The sequence below is a fragment of the Hibiscus syriacus genome, unplaced genomic scaffold, assembly GCF_006381635.1.
Source record: "Hibiscus syriacus cultivar Baekdansim isolate YM2019G1 unplaced genomic scaffold, ASM638163v2 tig00117048_pilon, whole genome shotgun sequence".
In the NCBI taxonomy this organism is placed as follows: domain Eukaryota; kingdom Viridiplantae; phylum Streptophyta; class Magnoliopsida; order Malvales; family Malvaceae; genus Hibiscus; species Hibiscus syriacus.
In genome coordinates this window covers 13,024,404-13,047,946 of record NW_024063538.1, presented here as the reverse complement: position 1 = coordinate 13,047,946, position 23,543 = coordinate 13,024,404, and the positions used below count along the sequence as shown (strand labels likewise).

The 23,543-nt window shown below is 36.4% G+C and overlaps 2 pseudogenes; both read left to right on the top strand.

The window, feature by feature from the left end:
- The first annotated feature begins 13,107 nt into the window (after window positions 1-13,107).
- On the top strand, window positions 13,108-15,571 carry LOC120197739 (annotated as a pseudogene).
- A 476-nt stretch (window positions 15,572-16,047) lies between these two features.
- Window positions 16,048-18,660, top strand: LOC120197631 (annotated as a pseudogene).
- The last annotated feature ends 4,883 nt before the right edge of the window (window positions 18,661-23,543 follow it).

The window sequence follows — 23,543 nt, the reverse complement described above, 5'->3', positions numbered from 1 at the left end:
CTTAGCGTGTGATGATTTTCACGCGTAGGTAAAAAGCCAAGAATAGAGTAAAGAGTACAAGGCACTCCGAGCATCCAGGAATACACTACAATATCAGTAAGACATCCTATGATGGAATTTTGACTTAGATAGTGGTATGTACTTATTAATTGTTCTATTTGCTTTTTTGAACAAATTTGGAAACAAAATGGTAACTTTATAGTGGTGAAAGGTTCAGTTTTATGAGTTTTGAAATTACTGTAGCAGTGCATCGGTGTACTGTAGCAATGCATCGATACACATTTTAAATTCGATGTTTTTGTGCATTGGTACACTATTTGTGTACTGTAGCAGTGCATCGGTACACTGTTCAATGTTCACGATATTGTTTATTAATGTTCACAGTACTATTCTTAAAAAACATTTTGCCATAAATTTGTTATAACGAAACATGATTCATATGATATGATATTTTTATAATGTCATTTACCATTTTAAGAAAATAAATTTCAAATTTCATTTGAATTGGAAATGGTTTTAGAAATCAGGTGACATCTATAATTTGTATAGGTATAATTATACGGGTTATGGGTGTTACATTTATTGGCATCAGAGCTACAGGTTTAGCCGATTCTAGGACTAAACCGAGTTTGTTTTGAGTTAAAAAGGGTATACATGCCATTAGCATGTTAAAAGTTATTGATAGTTGTATATATATTGTGATGATGCTTATAGGAACTAAAGTTGCTCTATTAATATATGATGATTCTGACAATGTTCTAATGTCAGAACCTAAGGAAAAAGGTAAGAAATTCGAAAATGTTGAAAGAAAGGTCGAGACTGAAATCGACCCAAAAGAATCTGACACGAATTCAGTATCATGCCTTAAAAGGGTGAGTGCTATTAGGGATTTTCCTCTATTTTGTGGAAGAAATGCCCCAACTTTCAATGAAGTTTCTGAATTGGAAGAAATGATTAAAAGTTTGAATGGATTACAAGAAAAGTAGAATCAGATGAGGATCCAGAGGAGATTTCTGAATCTAGTGATGATTCTGAGGTTCCTCCAGGTAAGCTTAAATAAGTGAGAAATATTTAAGCTAGGCATTAAATTGTTTAAAGCATTGTTGATCTAAGTAAGAGGAAATAAATAAGCGGTAAATATGATATCCGCTAAAAGTTTACAGAAAGTTGAGTTATTAGTGAATCAAATGATTATGAGTTTGATAGAGAATATATATCAAGTCCATAAAACTGGATAGAGTTACCTTGTGAAGGTAAAAATGCGATAATGGATTGTCTAACCTTCCATGATGCAATGAATTATTGTATAGATCGAGATTGATTCTCAAGAACTTTAAAAGTTTCAAGTTCGTAGTGAGAGGAAAAATTGTAAATTTGCTTGATAGTGTGATTTTAGCATTAACTGCTATGAAGTTATTGCTACAAATTGTTAAATTTTCTTATTGAACGATATGGATATTTAAACTATCATTTAAGATGGAAAATGTTTCAACTGCTCGAGAATATTATCTTTGGATCTGGAAAAGTTATACATATTTCCTTAAGAATGAAATAAGGAATTCTAAAGTAGAGATATTCAATTCAATTTGATAAAGAGTGTTATTTTGGCGGAAGACCTATGGGTCATGATATAAGTGTTAGACGGACAAATAGTAAATGTTCGATAAAGATTCAGGAGCTTATGTTACAAGTGAATCTTATAGGATTATCATTAACGAGTTTTAGATCATTTTGATCATGAATTGATTGTCTTTGCATTAAGGTTGGGTTAATGGTCGTAAGAAGCAATTAATTTAAAAAGATGCGGAGAAATTAAAATTTTTAATGATTGATGAAAAAGTGAAATCATCACTAACGTGATATCAACAATGGTTACGATTAAGATGATGAATGAATGATGCATAGTTTTTTCTAGCTAAGGTGATAGATACTCAAGTATCTGAAGTAAGATCATATGATATTTCCATAACTCGGGAATTTCCATATGTCTTTTTAGATTTATTATTTGGGTTACCTCCAGATTGAGAGGTGGAATTCAATATTAATGGTTATCAAGACATTAATCATGTATCTATGGGTTCGTATCAAATGGTTTCAATTGAGCTAAGAGAATAAAGAACCAATTTCAAGAATTGCTATATTGAGGATTATTTAGACCGAATATTTTACCTTGGGGTGAACCGGTGTTGTTTTTGAAAAAAAAATGGATCTATGTGACTATGCATAGATTATCAATAGTTAAAAAAAGTAACTATCAAGAATAAATATCCTATTTTGAAGATTGATGACTTTTTAGATCATCTTAAAGGGAGCATCAATTTTCTCTAAAATCAATCTTCGAATAGGATATCATCAGTTAAATATTAAAGAGGAAGAAGTTCCAAAGATAGTTTTCAGAACACAGTATAGACACTACGAGTTCATAGTAATGCCATTTGGTTTGTATTGATGACATTCTAGTATACTCGAATACAAAGATAGAGCATGATGCTTATGTTCGTACTGTGCTCGAGATACTTAAGGATAAAAAGTTATATGCTAAACTGTCAAAGTGTGAGTTTTGGCTATCAAAAGTTGATTTTCTTAGTCATGTTGTCTCGGCATATGGCATAAGAGTAAAAATAACAAGAAGAAAGAAAAAAATAGAAAGAAGAAAAAGAAAAAGAAGAAGAAGAAGAAGAAGAAAATAGAAAAAAATGAGAGATGCTTAAAAAAATTTCAGTTGTGAAAAAAATGCGAGACTAAAGACTTTGAAGTCAAGTCTGATGGGTGTCTATTTTATCGAGGAAGAATTTTTATTCCTGATGATGATGAGTTGAAGAAAGATATTCTTTTTGAAGCACATTATAGTCCACTGATTATGCATACAAGTGGGAACAAAATGTATCAGGATGTAAAGAGTGATTTTGGTGGCCAGGTATGAAAAGAAACATTATTGAGTTTGTTGCTACATGTTTGACATGTCAACAAGTAAAAGCTGAGCATAAAGTGCTTTCATAATTATTGCAACTGATTTTTATTCCACAGTGGAAATAGTCAAGAGTTACTATAGATTTTTTTACTGGACTACCTTTGACATCAAATAAAAAACATCCTATGATAGAATTTTGACTTAGATAGTGACATGAACTTATTAATTGTTCTATTTGATTTCTTGAACAAATTTGGAAACAAAATGGTAACTTTATAGTGGTGAAAGGTTAAGTTTTTATGAGTTTTGAGATTACTGTAGCAGTGCATCGGTGCATTGTAGCAGTGCATCGATACACATTTTAAATTCGATGTTTTTGTGCAACGGTACACTGTTCGCGTACTGTAGCAGTGCATCATCGGTACACTGTTCATGGTTCTGTTTATTACTGTTCACAATACTATTCATAAAAAACTCTTTTGCCTTAAATTTGTTATAAAGAAACATGATTCATATGATATGATATTTTTATAATATCATTTACCATTTTAAGAAAATAAATTTTAAATTCCATTTGAAGTGGAAATGGTTTTAGAAATTCAGGTGACATCTGTAATTTATATAGGTATAATTATACGGGTTATGGGTGTTAGATCGAAAATCTGGAAAAGGTACTCAAGCGATGTGAGGAGGTCGATCTCGTAGTGAATTGGGAAATGTATCACTTCATGGTAACCGAAGGCATTGTTCTAGGCCATAAGATCTCTCAAAAGGACATTGAAGTGGAAAAAGTCAAAATCGAGGTGATCGAGAAGCTACCCCTACCAACTTCTGTCAAGGGCATTAGGAGTTTCCTTGGACATGCTGGGTTTTATAGAAGATTCATCAAGGACTTCTACACGATATACAAGCCCTTATGCAACCTTCTTCAACAAAATCAACCCTTTTTGTTCAAAAAAAAATTGGCATGGCACATTCACCGAGCTGAAACAAAGACTTATCTCTGCACCCATCGTGGTTCCCCCCAATTGAACATCACCATTCGAGCTGATGTGTGATGCGGGTGATTTTACCGTGGGAGCTGTGCTTGGACAACGTAGAGGTAAAATTTTCCATGTTATATATTAGATAGTAGTACCTTGAATGAAGCACAACTAAACTATACTACCACTAAGAAAGAATTACTTGTCGTGGTATTTGCATATGACAAGTTTAGGCCATACTTGATAGGCACCAAAGTAATTGATCACACTGATCACTCAGCTATAAAATACATAGTGAACAAGAAAGATGCCAAGCCTAGACTCATTACGTGGATATTACTACTACAAGAATTTGACTTAGAGGTAATAGATAAACCAGGTTACATATAATTTATCTAGGCTAGAGAACAATTATGAATGCCATGACATTTTAGACATTCAAGAAGAATTCCCTGATAAGAAAATTTTATATGCCATGATAATTTCATGGTACGCTGACATCGTCAATTTTCTTGTTAGTGGTCTTTTGCCTTATGAATCGAACAGTCAGGGTAGGAAGAAGTTCAAGAATAATACCAAGTTCTATCAAACAATGTGCCGATCAAATAATTCGACGTTATGTCCCTAAGGATGAGCAAAGAGACATTCTACACCATTGCCACACAACCCCCCTGTGAAGGACATTTTGGAGCTGCGACGATTGCTGCTAAGGTCCTCCAATCATGCTATTATTGGCCGTCATTGTTCAAGGATGCTCACGAGTTTTGCAAAGCGTGTGATAAATGCCATCACGTTGGGATCATTTTCAGACGCACGAAATGCCATTGCAAAACATTCTAGAGATCGAGCTCTTTGACGTATGGGGCATTGACTTTATAGGACCGTTCTCATATTCTTATGGAGACTTAAATATTTTGCTTACTGTGGACTACGTATCTAAGTGGGTTGAAGCAATTGTCACACCGAGGAATGACTCTAAAATCGTCCTCAAGTTCCTTCACAAGAACATCTTTACCCGATTTGGTGCACCAACAACCATCATCAGTGACGAGGGAACTAATTTTGATAACAAGATAATTGCCAAGGCATTACAAAAATATGGAGTACGACATAAAATTGCCATGGCATATCACCCACAAACCAATGGGCAAGTTGAAGTGTCCAATCGGGAGATTAAGTAAATCCTAGAGAAGGCGATGAATCATAGAAGGAAAGACTAGTCCCTGAAGCTGGACGAAACACTCTGGGCTTATCGGATGACATTCAAAACACCTTTGGGATTATCACTTTTCAAGATGGTATATGGGAAAGCATGCCACCTATATGTGAAGTTAGAGAATAAGGCCTTTTGGGCGATCAAGAAGCTAAAATTTGACGCACAACTAGCTGGGGAGCAAATATTACTCGATCTGAATGAAATAGATGAGTTTCAAGCACAAGCATATGAAAATGCCAAGATTTACAAAGAAAAACCAAGAAGTGGCATAATCGAATGCTTTTACCAAGGCATTTTCATATTGGCCAACAGGTGCTCCTTTCCAATTCGAGATTGAAGCTCTTTCCTGGAAAACTGAAGTCACGATGGTTCGGACCTTTTGAAGTACACAGTGTCTACCCTCATGGCGCTGTTGATATCAAGAATATGGATTATGGCTTCATTTCCAAAGTTAATGGCCAAAGTTTGAAGGCTTATCAAGGAGCTCCGCCCTTGTGTGACAAATCAACACTCTTCTTGCACGATGTCGAAATCTACTAAGCATTTTGAAGATGCAATTACATTTTGGATTTACTTATGTGCATAAATAAATGTTTATTTTGTTACTGTTATATTCATTTTCTTTTTGGTTAATTATTTTATTTTGTTTTGTAAATTTAGGGTCTACGCAACAAGCACGTGATGATTGTACGGTTGAAGAAAGGGGAGTGGGCGGCAACAAGACAAAATATGAGGGAAAAGTTTTCACCCTTTTACTTTTTGAAATTTTTAGTTTTTCTTTAGGGTTTATTTTAATTATTTTTGCATTTTCCCCCAACTAACACCCCATCCACACATTAAATAACCCCCTTATTTTACCTTTTTATCTTGTTATCATCATTTTTACCCTCTCACTTACTCTTCATCTTTTCTTCTTTTTCCCTCATTCTCACCGAACGCCATAGCCAAAAAGCTTCAAGCTTTTTCATCATTTCTTTGTCTTGTCAACTACACCATGGTGCGCTCACGTCCCTCAAGCATGGCTCCATCATCTTCATTGTGTTTCGCTGATGAAGCAACGTAAGAAAGGTTTCAAAGCCTCAAAAAGCATCGGGTTTTCTTTGAGTTAGGCTTCGTTTTCTCTAACAATGAAGATATCGACCTCGGCAGTGATGTCATGGACATCGTTCACCAACACCAGTTACAAAACCTAGCCAAGCATTCGGAGAATGTCAATGCCTCTCTGGTAAAGGAATTTTTTGCCAACTTAACCGACCCAAATCAATATGTCGTGTTGGTTCGTGGTATTTCTATTCCCTTTACCTCTTCGTCTATTAATCGTTATTTTAACTTGCATGATATTGTTGATAACCACACCACTTTCACAAAAGAGGCAGATAATGAGACTTACCATGGCATATTGGAAGACATATGTTTTTTAAACACACAGTGGAATGACCAACAAGTTATTTGATGAATGGTGGACCGCGAGAGGCTACAACCGAAGGCTAAGTTGTGGAATTATTTCATGAAGAACAAGTTTCTCCCTACTTCCCACACCACGATCTCACTGCAGAGGATGCTTCTGTTATATTCAATTTTAGTAAGGTGTTACATTGACATAGGCAAGATAATTATGGAACAAGTTCATACTTGTTTGAAGAGACCTGCCAGTGCCTTGGTATTTCCAAACCTTATTACGGCTCTCTGCCATAAGAAGAAGGTGCCCGAGGAGCAGTTTGATGAGATATTGCCTGGGTTGTCTGGTATTACAAAAGCCAAGCTTCCTATGTTACTTGGATTCAAGGAAAACAAGGGAAAAGAAAAAGAGGAGAACAGTTCTCGCGTTGAAGCAACCCAAGATGCCAGGGCAAAACTAGATGCCCTAGAGGTGGTCACTAAGAGAACTCAAGAGCACGTAGAACAGTTGACCAGTAATTTAATGGCCTTCTTTTCTTAGGTAAATCGCCGAGATGAGTTTGTTACGAATGCTTTCATGGAGATTCTACCGTACGTTAATCTTAATATCCCAGTCTTCCCTGCTAAGCTCTTACAACCATCTAAAAATGTCGAGGCATCAGAAGATGCTCACCAGCCTACTGATAAGGAGGAACCAGCCAATCCTGATCCATTTCACTATGTGCTATTAACTGAATGTCAAGAAGTCGAGCTCCAGCTTCAACTGTACCAGCACCCCCGCAACCCATAGAGCCACTTGAGGATGAACAATTAGAAATACCGCAGTAAATTTCTATGCGAAGAAGTAGACGCCGGTTAAAGAAGGTGTCTAGGTGTGAGGAGCCTCAACTATCCTTGGTCATAGAAGGCATTAGGACCCCCTACTGCACCAACATCAGATTCTGAACATTCTATCCCCATACAATTGTCCAAGCGCCCACGTCGTACGACCGCCGCACCACCACCATCATAAAGTCAAGGTACCTTACATTACATAGCATGTAGTCTAGTTTTACTTAGTTTTTATTTAGCATTGAGGATAATGCTTCTCTCAAGTTTGGGGGAGGTAGGGTATCTCAAATCATTGCATGATAGTATTAGTATAATGAATATGCCATGACATTAGTAAGTGTTAGAATTAGTTTTCTGGAATAAATTAAGGATGCCCGATGATGATGAACTCTTTATGGAACTTAGAAATTTTTTATAAGAGAACTCTTGGATGCCTTGGCATAAAACTTTGATAATGAATGATGAAAACCCGCCTAAAAAATTAAATGAAATAGAGAATAAATGCTTCGGTATATCTGTAGAGGGACACTCCACTGTGTCATGGCATTGCCTGGAAACTGCAATTAAATAAATGGAAACCACGGCATATGAGTGAATGAAAGTAGTCATAGGATGACTCTACCTTACTAGCTCAGGGGTGGAAGGTATGCTCTCTTTCACCTAGAGTGTGGGATGGTAGGTGTGATGAGCTGACTCCCCTCGTAGCAGTGTTAAAGAAAAAATATGGGAGTAAACTTTGTAATGTCGTGGCAAAATAAGAGAACTTGCTTAGAAATTTTCTAGGTTTATTAAGCATGGATTTGATACAAACACGCACACACTCAAACAAAGGATCTTGTCCTAGGGGACAGTACTTGATTTCTTAAACTAGTCTATCGTGTTGAAGCCAAATGTTCTGAGGGCTGAAATTTTATCCCATATAACTATCCTGAATCTGAACTTGCCATGGTATTTTTATTTTGCTTAATACTATCCATTGCTTGAGGACAAGTAATAGCTTAAGTTTGGGGGTGTTATAACTTCGTAAAAAGACCATATTTAAGGCTTTTTCACTTAAGTTATTGACTGTCTAAGAGCTCATATAGGATCATATAGATGCATGTATGAGCATATAGTTACATGTGGTGGAAATATTTTGTCGCGATATTTTATTTTGTAAACGGTGCTGCGTTATGGGGAAGGTGTTTTGTCTGATAATGTGCAGGAATTGGGAGCAAGGATAAGCAAAAGGGAATTATCGTGACGTGATGAGACTACTGAGCATAATGCAAATGCCAAATCAGACGACATTTTAGAAGTGGAATTGATGAAAGATGATATTTTTATGAGCCGGTTGTTCTTGTCTTCACGTGCCCTCATCCGCCAGTCACCTGGTAGGAGACATCTGCCACCTTATTCGTCTGATTCTATCGAGACCACGCCTAGCTGTAACCTGATCCTGTATGGTCCACACCCAGCTGCCCTGGAGGGGACCACTACCACATCCGCTCACCCCCTCACATGAAAGGAGCTTGATCAGGGTATCCTAGGAATTTTAACACAAATTCTTAGGTTTATTCTCCCCCTATAAATAGGAGATGAAGCCACCAAAATAAAAAGTCTTTTAGACACACCACCTTGAACTAAAATTCAGATAGAAAAATGTCTCTCATTTTTCAATCAATCGTCTTTACCGTGGCATTCCTCCATTAACAAGCTAGAGGGAGTGGTGAGCTAGGCGTCCGAGAGGAGCTAGCAAGCTGGGGCAGTTCGTGGTGGCCGCGGGGAGCTCCAACAGTGCATATGGAAGGCTTTTCCTCCTTCCATTTGTAGTTTGCTCTCTTTTATCTTATTTGGGTTGTATGGAACGAATTAATGTCTTGCTTTATTGCTTGAAACATTCGAACCCCACGATGAACTAGTCTTATTTGGTGGGAGTTCCATATGGATATTTAAGCTTTACTTAATGGATGGTTGTTTTTATATGCTATTGTTTGTTTTGTTTATGATGTTCAATGCCTTAAGGTTGTAGGAGCTATGAGAGTAGCCATTCCTTAGGAGATTGCTTAGTGTTCGAGATAATCACTAAGTAGCATGTCCTTAGTGTTCGAGAGAAACTAGGAATGATCCACATAAGCAAGGGGTTCTAGGTAGTAGCTAGGCCTAATCCAACCATAGACATAAGGCTAGGATTTTAATCGATTAAAAGGAATAGTGCTCGATCGAGAGGTTAGATGTTAGTGATGCCGCTAAAAGGTATTACCGTGACATATCCTGTTATCTGAACCTATAGGATCCCTACACTTGCTAACACCAATAGGTTTGCCATAGCATCTTAAACCTGTTGAGTCCCTTGACTAGAGATAACATAGGGCACCATTCGTAAACTCTGTCAGGAAAATAGGGCATAGAAGTAAGACCATCCTGAGAAGTAAACTTAAGTTTCCTAAGTGACTCTTATCATTCATTCCCATAGTAGCTTGTTATGTGAGGAGTCTAAAGTCATGACAATCAAATCCAATATTTACATTTTGTTTTTCATTTACATTTTCATTTGATTGCACTGAACACAATTTAATTTGTCACGACATTTCCATCCATTTTGCCACGACATCTCCATTTGCTATCATATTACATTACACCATCATTCCATTTCCACCAACGTACATTTCATTTTGCCACGACATTCTCATTTGTAAATAACATTACTAACTATACTTAGGTGAAATAGTAAATTGTTGTGATTGAACTTATAAATTTCCTCCAATCCCTGTTGATACGATACTCACTCATCACTGTATTACTTGTTCGATTGTGTATACTTGCACATATTTTTGCAACCATATATAGTAGTCACAATACGCGGAGAATAATGCTTTGAGATTTGAAATTCTGTCATGTAAATGTTGTTTTTACATGATTTATGAGTAGGAATGTCGATGTTCTGGTCTGGTATGGCCATAGAACTTTTTTTTTCCTCCACTTTGTTCTTTTTTTAGTTATGGAATAATATATTTTCAACCAAAAAAATTAAAAAGACAAAAGAAAATGGAGACAGGGAATTCTTAAACCACCTCGGTGAAATAGCTCGATGCGGCGCTGGAGGTGTTGGACTCCTTTTCCGCGCCAAAGAGCTTCCACCACCTCCACCCCACCTCTCTTGCCTCCAGAACTTCCACCACCATTACATTAAACTTACTGCAGTCCACAGGTCGAGCAGCATCTGAAAAGCATCCCCTGAAAGACCTCTGATCCATCTTGCCATGAATACAGTTCATGCTTCCATTCACCACCTCTGCACCCGATATTTTCGCACAACTGGGTTGTTCTCCGGTGAAATAGTTGAAAGAATAAGTAAAGTTCTGCAACTTGGAAAGCTGGCACACGGTTGCCGGAATCACATTGGTAAAACCATTATGAGCAACATCCAGCTGCTCTAAACTCCTCATATTACCAGCAAAGACCTCCAAAACTGACATAGCAACACAAGTATATGGAAGCAAAGAACGGATAGAAAGAGCAGGTCAAGATGAGTTTGGGAATGACCATTTTGGGAGGATTTGGGGGAGTTAGCTTGGAGTTCTGGTCTGGTATGGCTATAGAACTCTTGCTTCCTCCACTTGTTCTTGTTAGTGATGGAATAATACATTTTTCAACCAAAAAAGATCGAAGAAAAAAGTATGAAGATGAGAGAGTGGAGATGAAAAACAGGTTAAAATAATGCTCAAACGTGCCAAATCAGCAGTTAACATGCCATGTCAGCTTTCCATCACCCACAGCAGCAATTCTTAACGTCGAGTGACCAATTTGTAACAAACGATAACATTAGTGACTGATTTGTGACTTTTAAAACATTAGTGGTGAAAACGAAAACTTACTCAAATATTAGTGACCATTTGTGTAGTTTACCCTAAAAGATACATAAAATGCACAAAACACATCTTTATGTACCAAAATTTATGGGTAAACTATTTGAATAGTCCCCTTTATTTTTTATCTAACCAATTTTGGTCATCAATTTAAAAATTAAGGGTACATGGTCCCTAAAGTTATTGATCCATTCAATTTTAGTCCCTAACATTATCGAACCGTTCGATTTTAGTTCCTCAATCGTTAACTCCCGCTTAATTTTAGTCCCTCAACTATGTCACATATTCGTTAAAGGTTAACGGATGAAGGACTTTAACCAGACAAATCGATAATATTAGAGATCAATTACCCTTAATTTTTAAATTTGTGATTGAAGTCAGATAGACCCTAAACAAAAGGACTATTCGCATAGTTTACCCAAAGTTCAATGATATGAATGAAATATATACATATATCAATCCATTCCTTATGAAAGGTGGGGTAAATGACAATATGAGGGCAATTATGCATAAAGTGGGGTAAATTATGCATAATATGGTAAATTACAATAACCATGAAATATATGCATCAACTTATAATATCAAGGTAATTTTGCATAAAATGAGTTTGCTGTTTATTTTACCCAATTATTATTTCCACCAATCACATTAACAACACGTGGCATTATTGAAGATCAACTAGAGCACAGCTCATCAAACCAAACATTGACTATTTGGGTTAATCAAAATGTCTCAATTTTAATTTACTCATTAAACTTTAAAATATTTCAATGAATTCTTAAAGTGCTATTATCATATTAGTTAAATCAGCTTAATTATTAGCTTGTGAATTAAAATGTTAGCTCTTCAAAATATATGAATCAAGTTATAAACATGTGTCTACTGATGGTATGGACAATTAAGATCTAGAAATAGATTTATAAAATTTTGTTTAAATTTTAACAAAAAATCATATAAACTAATACATAACATTAAATCTAGACAAATTAATTTATAAAAATGATTAAATAGAAGACTATTAAAATAATAATTAAAAAATATGCCTAATGAATTGAAGTATCTAGTATATATTTTTCATAATTGTTCACTACACTTTCTTATGTGTTGATCGTTAGAACAAATAAACTGCACTTTAAAATGAAATATATATTTATATATATTTAAACTGAATTATGTAGTTTAGTTCCAATTCGGTTTAGAAATCACAATTTGATTGGGATTTAATATTTTTAATATGAAATTCATTCCAAATCATTTTCTAAAATTCATTATGATATGAATGAAATTTTAAAACTAATAACACTATTGTTTGTGAATTTAAACTTGTGTATATGTAATCAGTTAAGTTTGAAGTTTGCTTTCTTTGAATGTTGAGTTTGAAAAATGTGAACACTTAAAAATCATAAGATGAAAATGAATCAAATCTGATAAAAATCAAGTTTTCATATCATTTGATTCGATTTTAGTTTCGATTCTATTTAAAGAAAATCGTATAATACGATTCGATTCAACTTTTATTAAAAAAACAAATCAAACCGAGTATATACCTAGTCTAAGTAGACAACTAGATTGGTAGAAGAAAGGACATGATTGATGCAATATTTATATTTTAAGAGCTGGATTAGAATATTTGTATTAAGTACCAATTTCGAATTTAAATGATAATTGGGGCATTTTTATGGAATTAACTCTATTATTTTTTTCTGATGGAAATTTGAGTGGTTAATTGTTGACAGCTTAAAAATAGGTGGCCATCTGGTGGACGGTGGCAACTGGGAAGCTCCGCCGCCCACAGTAGAGTAAAGGTCTCCAATGGCCCGAATCTAAGCACAAAAATTTATGAAAACTTCACGAACGCCAAAGATCTATCCCTCTATAAAGCACGAAATCTAGTTCCCCTTGGTTCTACTCTTCATTTCTTTTGTTTTCTTCTTTCTTCTTTCTTTGACTTTGCAGAGAGGAAAAGGAGGAGGAGGAAAGAAATTATCTTTATTTCTTTTGGAAAGGATGCAAAGGCGTCAGGATCAACGGTCAAGATCTGTCAAGCCCATCACGGTTCATGGGTTGGTTCAGTCTGGGGATCTTGTTGGTCTCCAAAAGCTGCTTCATGACAAGCCTTTTCTTCTCAACGAGAGAAACCATGTTGTAAGTCTCATTCCTTCGAGCTTCATTTTTTCTTATATAATTTCATTGCATTTTGATGGTGAAATTTTAGTCATTGACTTGGATCAATCAAAGATAGCTGATTTGGAATTCTAGGTCATAGTGGACTATTTAGATCCAGGGGAACTTATTGAAGCTATTCCATGGGGGAATCAACTCATGATCTTAACTGAGGCCAACAATGTTTGAGCTAATGATTGATTCATAATTCATACAAATGTGAATTACTTTGATAAACGTCCTCAAAGAATTAGAGATGTTGAATTTCATGTTTACCATAAATAGATCATATATGTGTATGGAACCTATTCCATTGTATTCTTAGATTATTAGTTTCCAGTTGGCTTAAATACAGATGGCACAGACACCGCTGCATGTTGCTGCTGGAAATGACAGAGACCAGATAGTTAAATTTTTGCTTAACCGGCAAGGGTCAGAGAAAGTTGAATTGGAAGCCAAGAATATGGTATGTTCAGAAAAGGTTCACGGTATTTTTTTCAGTGAATTTTTGTTCTGAAATCTAATGGTGCTCCTTGAATTGGACCTTTTGGATTCTTCCTCTAAGTTCTGTCTGTTACTTTATTTGCAGTACGGTGAGACCCCATTGCATATGGCAGCCAAGAACGGATGTAATGAAGCTGTGCGTTTGCTTCTCGCTCATGGTGCTTTCATTGAAGCCAAAGCTCTCATTTTCCTTTCAGCATTATGTTTTTTTTATTAGAATAGTACGGCAGAATTCGACTTCTGTTGAGGATTTTCTTCATCCATGTTATTTATGTAGAATGGGATGACACCGTTACACCTGGCTGTTTGGGATTCGATTCAATCTGACAACCATGCAACTGTCAAGACAATACTTGAGAACACTGCTGATTGTAGTGCCGAGGATGATGTAATATTCATTGTATTACTTTGTGGATTTCTTAATGTTTGTTTTACCTTTTATTACCAACTCATGGTAGTTGATATACCTTTTGACCTGCAGGAGGGTATGACTCCTATAAAACATCTCTCCAAAGGCCCTGGAAGTGAGAAGTTACAGGAATTATTACTTAGGCATCTTGAAGAGCAGCGAAAGAGAAGAGCACTAGAAGCATGCACTGAGGCCAAGGCTAAGATGGACGAACTTGAGAAAGAGCTGTCAAATATCGTGGGAAAGAGCTGTCAAATATCGTGGGCTTACAGGAGCTCAAAGTACTGCTTCTGAAATGAGCAAAGGGGATGCTCTTGGATGAAAGCCGCAGAGCTCTTGGATGAAAGACGCAGAGCTCTTGGGTTGAAAGTTGGCATTAGAAGACCTCCTCATATGGCATTCCTGGGTAATCCTGGAACAGGTAAATGCAATTGGATCGTATGCCTCAAAATTGATTACCATTTTTTAGCAGACACTCCATAAAACCTGTAGTTTTTACACTTCTTATGGTGTTTGGTCTTAAAAGGTAAGACCATTGTTGCTCGTGTTCTTGGGAAATTGCTTCACATGGTTGGAATTCTACCTACTGACAAAGAAACAGAAGTTCAAAGGACAGATTTGGTTGGTGAATTTGTCGGACACACACGGCCAAAGACAAGGAGAAAGGTGTTTCCTTGTTCTTCATGGTTTTATTTTTTCAATCTTTCTGTTTAGATTTTTATGTTTTCTTTTCTGATGAACTATGGACTGATCATTCGCAGATCCAAGAAGCTGAGGGTGGAATTCTTTTTGTTGATGAAGCATATAGGTTAATACCTATGCAAAAATCAGATGATAAAGACTATGGATTGGAGGCTTTAGAAGAGATCATGTCCATAATGGACAGCGGAAAAATTATAGTCATATTCGCTGGATATAGCAAACCAATGAAGCGTGTAATTGCTTCTAATGAAGGATTCTGCTGAAGGGTGACGAAATTTTTTCACTTAAGTGATTTCAACTCCTCAGACCTAGCCAACATACTCCATATCAAGATGAATAATCAAACAGAGCAGAGTTTGTTGTATGGATTCAAGTTGCATAGTTCTTGCAGTTTAGATGCCATAGGAAGACTAATAGAGAGAGAGACAACAGAAAAGCAGCGTAAGGAGATGAACGGAGGTTTAGTCGATCCGATGCTAATTAATGCTAGGGAGAACCTTGATCTTCGGCTCAGTTTCGATTGTATAGATGCCGATGAACTGCGCACAATAACCTTGGAAGATCTAGAAGCTGGCATTCGGCTTCTCACGCAATGATACCGGGTCTCAATACATGAATATATGCCTTTTATGGTTCTATATGACCTGTAGCTTATGCTTTGAAGTTACATTTCATTTTGCTTTGCTTTAATTCATTCCATTGTTGCAAACATTGATCAACCCATACATATCTATTCTTTTCCTTGAGGGGACATTCTTCATGTCATAGTAGTATTCATTTGTTTTGAACAGTGCAATAATAAATTTCATTTCCAGCATCTCTTGTTCTATGTGCCTGGGTTTGTGTTTCCGACTGTAAATCAAATTTCAACATACTCTACTTAAAAATAACTCGAATTTAAATGTTCAGTAATATATTCCATAAATTTGAATTTTAAATCTAATTTTCTCACCCTAGTCCCATTAGATGATTACAGTTGGTTTTGAGGTGACCTCCTTGTCCGAATAATTGAGAGTAGTTGGTTTCAGTTTCTTCCAAGAAACTAGGAACAAAATATCTCAACCAAAAAAAAAAAAAACACTATGAAGCAGGTTATTTTATTGAGTGGAAGAAATAAAAGCTCAATCCTTCTCTTTTCCCTTATTCTCTCACTCTGGGAAATTATGGCTTCGAGTTCGCTCTCATTCAAAACTCGAGTCATCTCCCAATTCTACATCTTTTTGGCCCGTAACATTTAAGCTCTTTAAACCCAATCCCAGATTCTCGAAGCCTCTAAGATACCCGTCGTTGAAGCTCTTGGATTGTTCCTCGACCATTGAAGATGGGTCGTCGGAGCAGTTTTTTAACAGTAACTCGGTAGCGGATTTCACGAGATTCAAGAAAGGGAGTCGAAGCGGTAGCGGTAAGAGGTTCCCTTGGTCTATTATTTATCCTTTCCTTCGGGTACTTATACGACCGCTCGAGCTTTGATTCTGAATTCTGAATTATTTAAAGACGATTCAGTTTGCTGGGTTCTAATTGTGGGACCTTTTTTGTTAATTGATGTTTCAGGTTGATTTGGTCTCAACGATTCATTAGCGGATACAGAGTATGTTAGGCTAATTCGAACGTAGAACTTTTATGATTATGAGATTACAAGTAATTTATATTTTGTTGTTCATGGTTTTGTATTTTGAATGCTGGATTGTTCCTTGGTTATCTGGTTGTAGTTTATTTTCCAGAAAACAGTGTAATATCCTAATTTGAAGACATGATAATTGAATGAATTCTTTATGAAGGCTGAGCAGAAATCTAGCTGGAAATGTCTGGTAAATTATTTGTATGTTAATGAATGAAACTGAATGATGTTCTATTTCAAGGAAAAATTAAAAGAAGAAGAATGAGTGAAGTTGAGCATCATCTGGACTGTGAGTCTGTAACCCTGTATGAATGCACTTTTGCAGTGAGGCAATAGGTTTTGGTTGTAGATAAGCACGACTCTCTGTGTGCTCCAAGGACTGAAAATGGCACTGAGAGAATGTAACTCCGCTGATGAAAATCTGGGTTTTGGTTTGGCTTTCCTACGTAAGGAATGATGGAAGTGTGTTAAAGATTAGATTATTTTTCATCTTAATATTTCAATCGGAACCTTTTTGGGAGTATAAAAGTTTTGAGTTTGTGCAAGCATCGCTAAAATGTCTGGTTACTTGTGGCAGCTTTACTATGTATGCTTGCATGGAGTTTTCTAGTTGAATTGGTAGAATGACTAATCTTGGCTGCAGGTACTTTGAAACCCTTCAGAAGGAGCTTGCACCATATGATTGTGTTCTTTATGAGATGGTGGCCAGCAGAGAGAGTTTGGAAAATAGAAGGAACCCTTCTGCGGCAAAAAGGCTCAAAAGTTCACGGTCACGAGGTTTCAACATTTTGGGATGCATTCAGCGGCAGATGGCTCGGATACTTATGCTTGATTTCCAATTAGATTGTCTTGATTACGAGGCTGATAATTGGTACATCTTGACTACGAGACCTTCAAGTTACTTCAGGTAAGATTAACATTGTTGGATGCTTTTATGATGTGAAATCTGAGGTCAGATTTATCATCATGCTCGTACTTGTAATGTTTCAAATATTATTTTATCCAGCTTGAAAAAGGTGAAAGCTTCTTCACATTTGCACGCGATATGACCCTTAAATCGACAAAAGCTTTAGTTCAGACTCTTCAATCCCAGAGGACCTTGATCCTTGGAGATCCAAGCTTCAATGGGCCTCTCGTGTGCTACCTATGCCACTTGTAGGTTTTCTCATTATCCGTGGTGTTTGTGCAGATGTGGGATGCCAGGCATCTGATTATCCAGAGCTAGAAGCTTTATCGAGGCTCGACTTTGGTGCTGCCATGAAGGTTTTCCTTGCAAAACGACTAACCTCCGAATAAGTTTTGGGGAAAAATATTTTATAATAGACCGTACTTGATTTACAAGGAAACTTATTTTCTGAACTTGGGAGTCGCCTTTTCGCTTTACTGTGCTTTGGATGTTGGTAGCTATGCTTTTCTGTATTTGGGTAGTTCTGAATTGAACATAAAGTTCATAAATATTATGTGACAAGCATTGTTGAAAAGAGAAAAATATTATTTGTGTAGGTTCACACAAGAGAATGCTGAAGTGGAAGAGAGGTCGGTTATCATTGGCGAGAGGAACAGGGCTGCTACAGAAGCATTGAGACGAGCGATCAATGATGGTAATAATAAGATAGCGATACTATATGGGGGTGGGCACATGCCGGACTTAGGGAGACGCTTAAAAGAGGAATTCGACCTGGTTCCGTCCCGGGTACAATGGGTAACGGTTTGGTCCATTACGAAACAAGATTTCCAGAGCAGTTCCCTTCCATTTTTGAAGACAATGGCAGAAGTATCCGGCTGGCCATTGAACCGTTACCAGACATTGGCATTACTCATAATTTCTTCGGTCCTTGCATTAGATCTCTGGTTTTGGGAACTCTTTTGTGGCACTGCACTTAACTGGATCTCTGAAATTGCTTCCGCGATTGCTCAATATGCAGGAGGGGTGATGTGAGTGTTGATTAGATAAATTGTTTTTGATTGGCGTTTGCCTGTATAAGTATTAACACTTTGGAATTCGGATATACCAAAAGAAAAGAAGCAACTTGAATGGTTTTATTTATTCAAATTGGAAGGATGAACTTTTACATTACATGCTTGTCTTCATCTTTCTTCCTGGATTTGTTCAACCAAAATATCGACTTTCAGGTTTCCTTCTCAGAATCGGTTTCAAGGCCCTTCCACTGGCCGCCTTAGATAAGTCTAATGATAATAGGGATGTGCAATATTCGACTTGATTCGAGAAAATCAAATCCACATTGTCATAACCATTTTTTTTTAGAAAAACAATTATGACTTTAATTGAAAATTTGGGGATTTTGAATTGATTGGCATTAAATTGAATAGAGTCATCATCGACCTTTGAGTTATGTAGGTCGAATACCTAAAACCGTCTTTTGAAACAATTTTTTTAAAAAGTTGTTTTTAAGACAATTTGGTTTGCGTTTTCCAGAAATTCGATTTGATGGGTCTGAGAATTAGTTACCCGTGAGGAATGATTAGCACCCTACAGCGCCCAAAATTGGTATTGTGTCGCTTACAAGTTGTCAAAAATGGTGGGAATCAAAAATCGAAAATAAAGTTAAAATATGATCTGTTTATTGAACATTGATTAATTTGTTTCGAATGGATTAATTAGAGAATTTGTTAACTTAAAAAAAAGAAATCTTGAGATTAGTAATCCTCCGTCGGGAAAGCTATCTCAACTATTTCTCCTTCCTAAAGAATATTCCTCCTCGATAAAAGTACGATTCAAATATAATTTGACAATTGATATTTGCGTAAAATAACATAAATTGCCATTTTAAAAAACGCCTTGCAATATTTAATGAAAAATTAATTTAATAAGTAAAATAAACTAGATTTATTTCAAGTTCCCATTTTGTTAAAATGTCGTATCAGATCGCATCACTTCGATCGAGTGATACTTTCCATGCTCATTCTACAAATCGGTTCTTGAAATATTCGAATAACATATCGATAGATAATGGAAAATGCTGAAAATAAATACAATTTGAAGTATATAAAAATAAGATATTTACAACACATAACTAATAATGTCTATCTAAAATAATACAAAGTGTCTTAATATACATAATATACATATATATAATGGATTAGAACAAAATAAAATAAAAATTACAGCTCTAAACATAAATTACATAAAAATCACATTTGATGATTTTAAGGGACCAAAGTAACAATAACAAAAATTTTAAGGGCTAAACCACAAATATAAATAACCCATAAATAACAATAAGGACCAAAATGAAATAAACCAGAAACATAAAGGACCAAACAATAATTAAACCAAATGCCAAACAGTGACTAAAATAAAAGATTTACAAATTTCATGGCCAAATTCGAAAATCAACAAAAAACACACATCACACTAAATCAATGACTGAAATTAAATAATTACAAATATTGTGACCAAAGTCAAATATTAACAATAATAACAAAATAAGTAAGAACATGACCAAAATAAAAATATTGAAACATTAATGTTCGAAATAAAAAGAAATAAAACATTCATTAATGGCCAGAATGAAACATTACAAAAATCAGAAGGATCATAAATGGGGTTTACCCATGTGCTAAATACCGCTCAGACCCCTCCTAAAATAGCATCGTTTCATTGATAGTACATAAGGCCAACACAAGGCCAAAAAAACCCAAGCCCCTTATTTGTTTCATTCCACACTGAGAGAAAAGGGAGAGAAGGAGAGGCCCTATCAACTTCCCCTCATAGGGGAAGATAGGGTCATCACCGCCGATGCTGTCGGCGCACACAGTGGTGCACGGCGGTTGGAGGAGACCAAAAGGCTCCAAAATGTTCCTTTCTCATCTCTCAACTCGAAACCCAAACTCGTTTTGCTTAAAAAATACCCTAGCCTTATAGATCTAAGGTATACTTTTTGAAAAAGCGAAGAGACCGGCTACCCTTTGGCTTCCCTCCGACAAGTGTCGTGTTCGGTAAGTTTGCTCCTCCCATTTTCTCTTTTTTTCTTTTTATACTTTCTGGTTTTTATTTTTATTTTTCTTTTCGAACACCTTTGTGTTTTTCTCTTTCTATTTCTATTCCTCTTCGGTTTTTTTCTCTTCTCTCTCTAATTTTTTCTCTCTCCTGAATGCCCCCTATGGTTCTTTGCATGTGTGTTTTAATGGTAGGAATTGGAAGAGCTTATTGATAGGGAATGATTTCCCTATATTTAGGCTTGATTAACAACCTCGATAGCTTCGAGATTACATTATCATTTTTATTATTTTTTTCTCTGATTTCTCTGATTTTTGCTGACTGATGTGGTGATTATCACTGTTGGATGGATTTGTACAGATCGGCTCCGACAGAGATGATGGTGAGAGTGAAATCCAACTTGAGCAGCGACTGGTGTTAGTGGTGGTAGCTGCTAAGGTAGAAACCCTAACGGGTATGGGTTCTTCTATTGAGCTAGTTTGGGTCAGTTGTTGGGCTTGAACCGGGTCGGGTTAGCTTGTATTTGGGCTTCAAGTAGGTCACTTGTTTGTAATCTGGTTTTGGCTCATTGGGTTTCCTTCGTAATCTGGGCTCCGCGCCTACAAAAAGATATATAATAAATAAATAAATAAATAATAATAATAATTACTATAATTATAATAATATTTTTTTCGAGACCCAGATAAAAATGGGTGTCTACAGCTACCCCTCTTTTCACATTCTTGAGTTAACAAGAATAGGGAAAAGACGAAAAAGACAACAATTTTTGTTCGGTTCTTTTTTTTTTTTTTGAAATTTGATAGGGTTTGTTGTTGGGGACGATACTGCTCATATGTGATGAAGAGTTCTGGTCATCTAAGGGTGACACGACTCCTACGTGATGAGGAGATCTGGTCGGTGGATGACACAGTTCTTACGCGATGAGGACGACAGGCCATCTTTAGGGAGGGTAATAACACGGTTCCTACGCGATGAGGACATCTGGTTATCTAGGGTTGACACGGCTCCTTCGTGATGAGGAGGTCTGGTTTGTGGATGGCACGGTTCCTACGTGATGAGGATGACAGGCCATCTTTAGGGATGTGATCGCTTGTAAATGTATATGTTAAGGAAAGCAAATCTGTGCAAGTATACACAATCGATTCAAGTAATATAGGGTAAGTGAGTATCGTCTCCACAGGGATTGGTTGAGAAATATATTTTCACCACAACTAGAACTAATGTCACAAACTATGTCCTACTAAATATCAACTTAAGAACTAATATTAATAAAACAAAGAAGTGATTTAACAATTACAGAAAAGTTTGGTCGAGGCAAAATAAGTATGCAGAATGCTAAAGTAAAATAAAACTAGACAAGTGTTGATTCAAATATAACGCAAACAACCTCACATATTCAGACATATCACATAGCACTTATGCTAAACTTTTGCTTTGACAACAATTATTCTAAGTCTAGAATGAATTATTATGAATTGCTAAACTGCCCAACAGGATTACTAGGTATTCTTAGACGGTTGCTATGGCAATACTCCTTAGTGTTAACTACAACCCTTGGTTTGTCAAACTGTTGTTGTAGCAATACCTCTCAGCATAAACTATAGGCATTGTTTATCCTATTCTAGCATCTATCTCTTTTAGTCGATTGAAACTTACTCCTTATCTCTAAGGTAACAAGTTAGAACTTTACCATCCCAGATTTATTCCATTGCTCACATGGATCTATCTTAATTCTCTCGAATCTAAGAATCACTATCTAGACAAAAGGCTATCTCTCGATGCTCTTATATTTCCAAGACATGTTTTACCAATACCCCAGGCGATCTCTCGATGCTCTTACAGCGTAAGGTAAAATATTTAAACAGTGAGCAAAACAGTCATACGCAAAACATAATTCGCCATTCATAAAACATAAAAATATTGTTCAGGCAAAACAAAGTTTAACACCATGTACGACATTCATGGTGCTTTCAAAGATCATCCAGAATTCAACGTTTAGTACAACCCCAAATAGATAAAAGGCTAAGAACAAAGGAAGAATGACTCCCAAAACTGGGGGATCTGTCGCGACGATTCTGATCAGCACTACGCCTGACTTGGTGATCACCCTCTCTCGAGGCCTGGTCACCGCTCTTCTAACGTCTGGTTATGGAGGACACCAAGGAAGGTCGGTGGGTAGAGTGTGAAGAAGCACTACAGTTGCTTGCTCACGCCTTGGGTAAAGCTCTTCTCTCTTCTTCCTTGCCTCTTCTCTTTGTCAGCTACGACTGATTATTTATAAGGAAATATCTCATAGAGCTTTGCATGCTTTTGGAGTTTCCTTAAATTACCGTTAATAAATGCACAGACTTAAAAGGGAAAGGCGGCTGTCAGAATGATTAAGGCTTGCTTGCACGTGAAGTAGGTCATCCAGCTGGCATGTGACATAGGCAGTTTCGTCACACCTGCTTCAGACTTCTTCAGATAAACCTTGCCTTGGTGAGATAAATCTGCTCCTTGCGTTCTCATCTGTTCCGTTGGCCTTTGCAAATTTACGTTATCACGACTGAAATGTTCTTCCTCTGTAAGTTTCCTACACAAACACAATCCAGACAACCCTTTCTCCTCAGCAGCATCAGTGAAACCTAATAAATCTTGCCTAAGAAAAATTTATCCACCACAAGCTAATATAACCTATATGCAACTAAAAATGTTGTGCATACTTTGTTTAGACGAGCAATAACTTAAGTGAAAAGACTAGAAATTGAGTCTTTTTACGGAGTTATTACACCCCCAAACTTAAGTTATTACTTTTCCTCAAGCAATGTACAATAGCTAGAAGAAAATCAAAATTGTCATGGTAAGCAGTGTTAAGAAAATCATACGGTTTGAGATTTCAGCCCTCGGCAAAAATTGTTTAGCCTCAACATGTTGGACAACCATATCAGTCATGTCCCTTCCCTAGTCAGGATTCTTTGCTATAGTGTGTGCGTAATTGCAACCAGTCTATGCATAAAGGT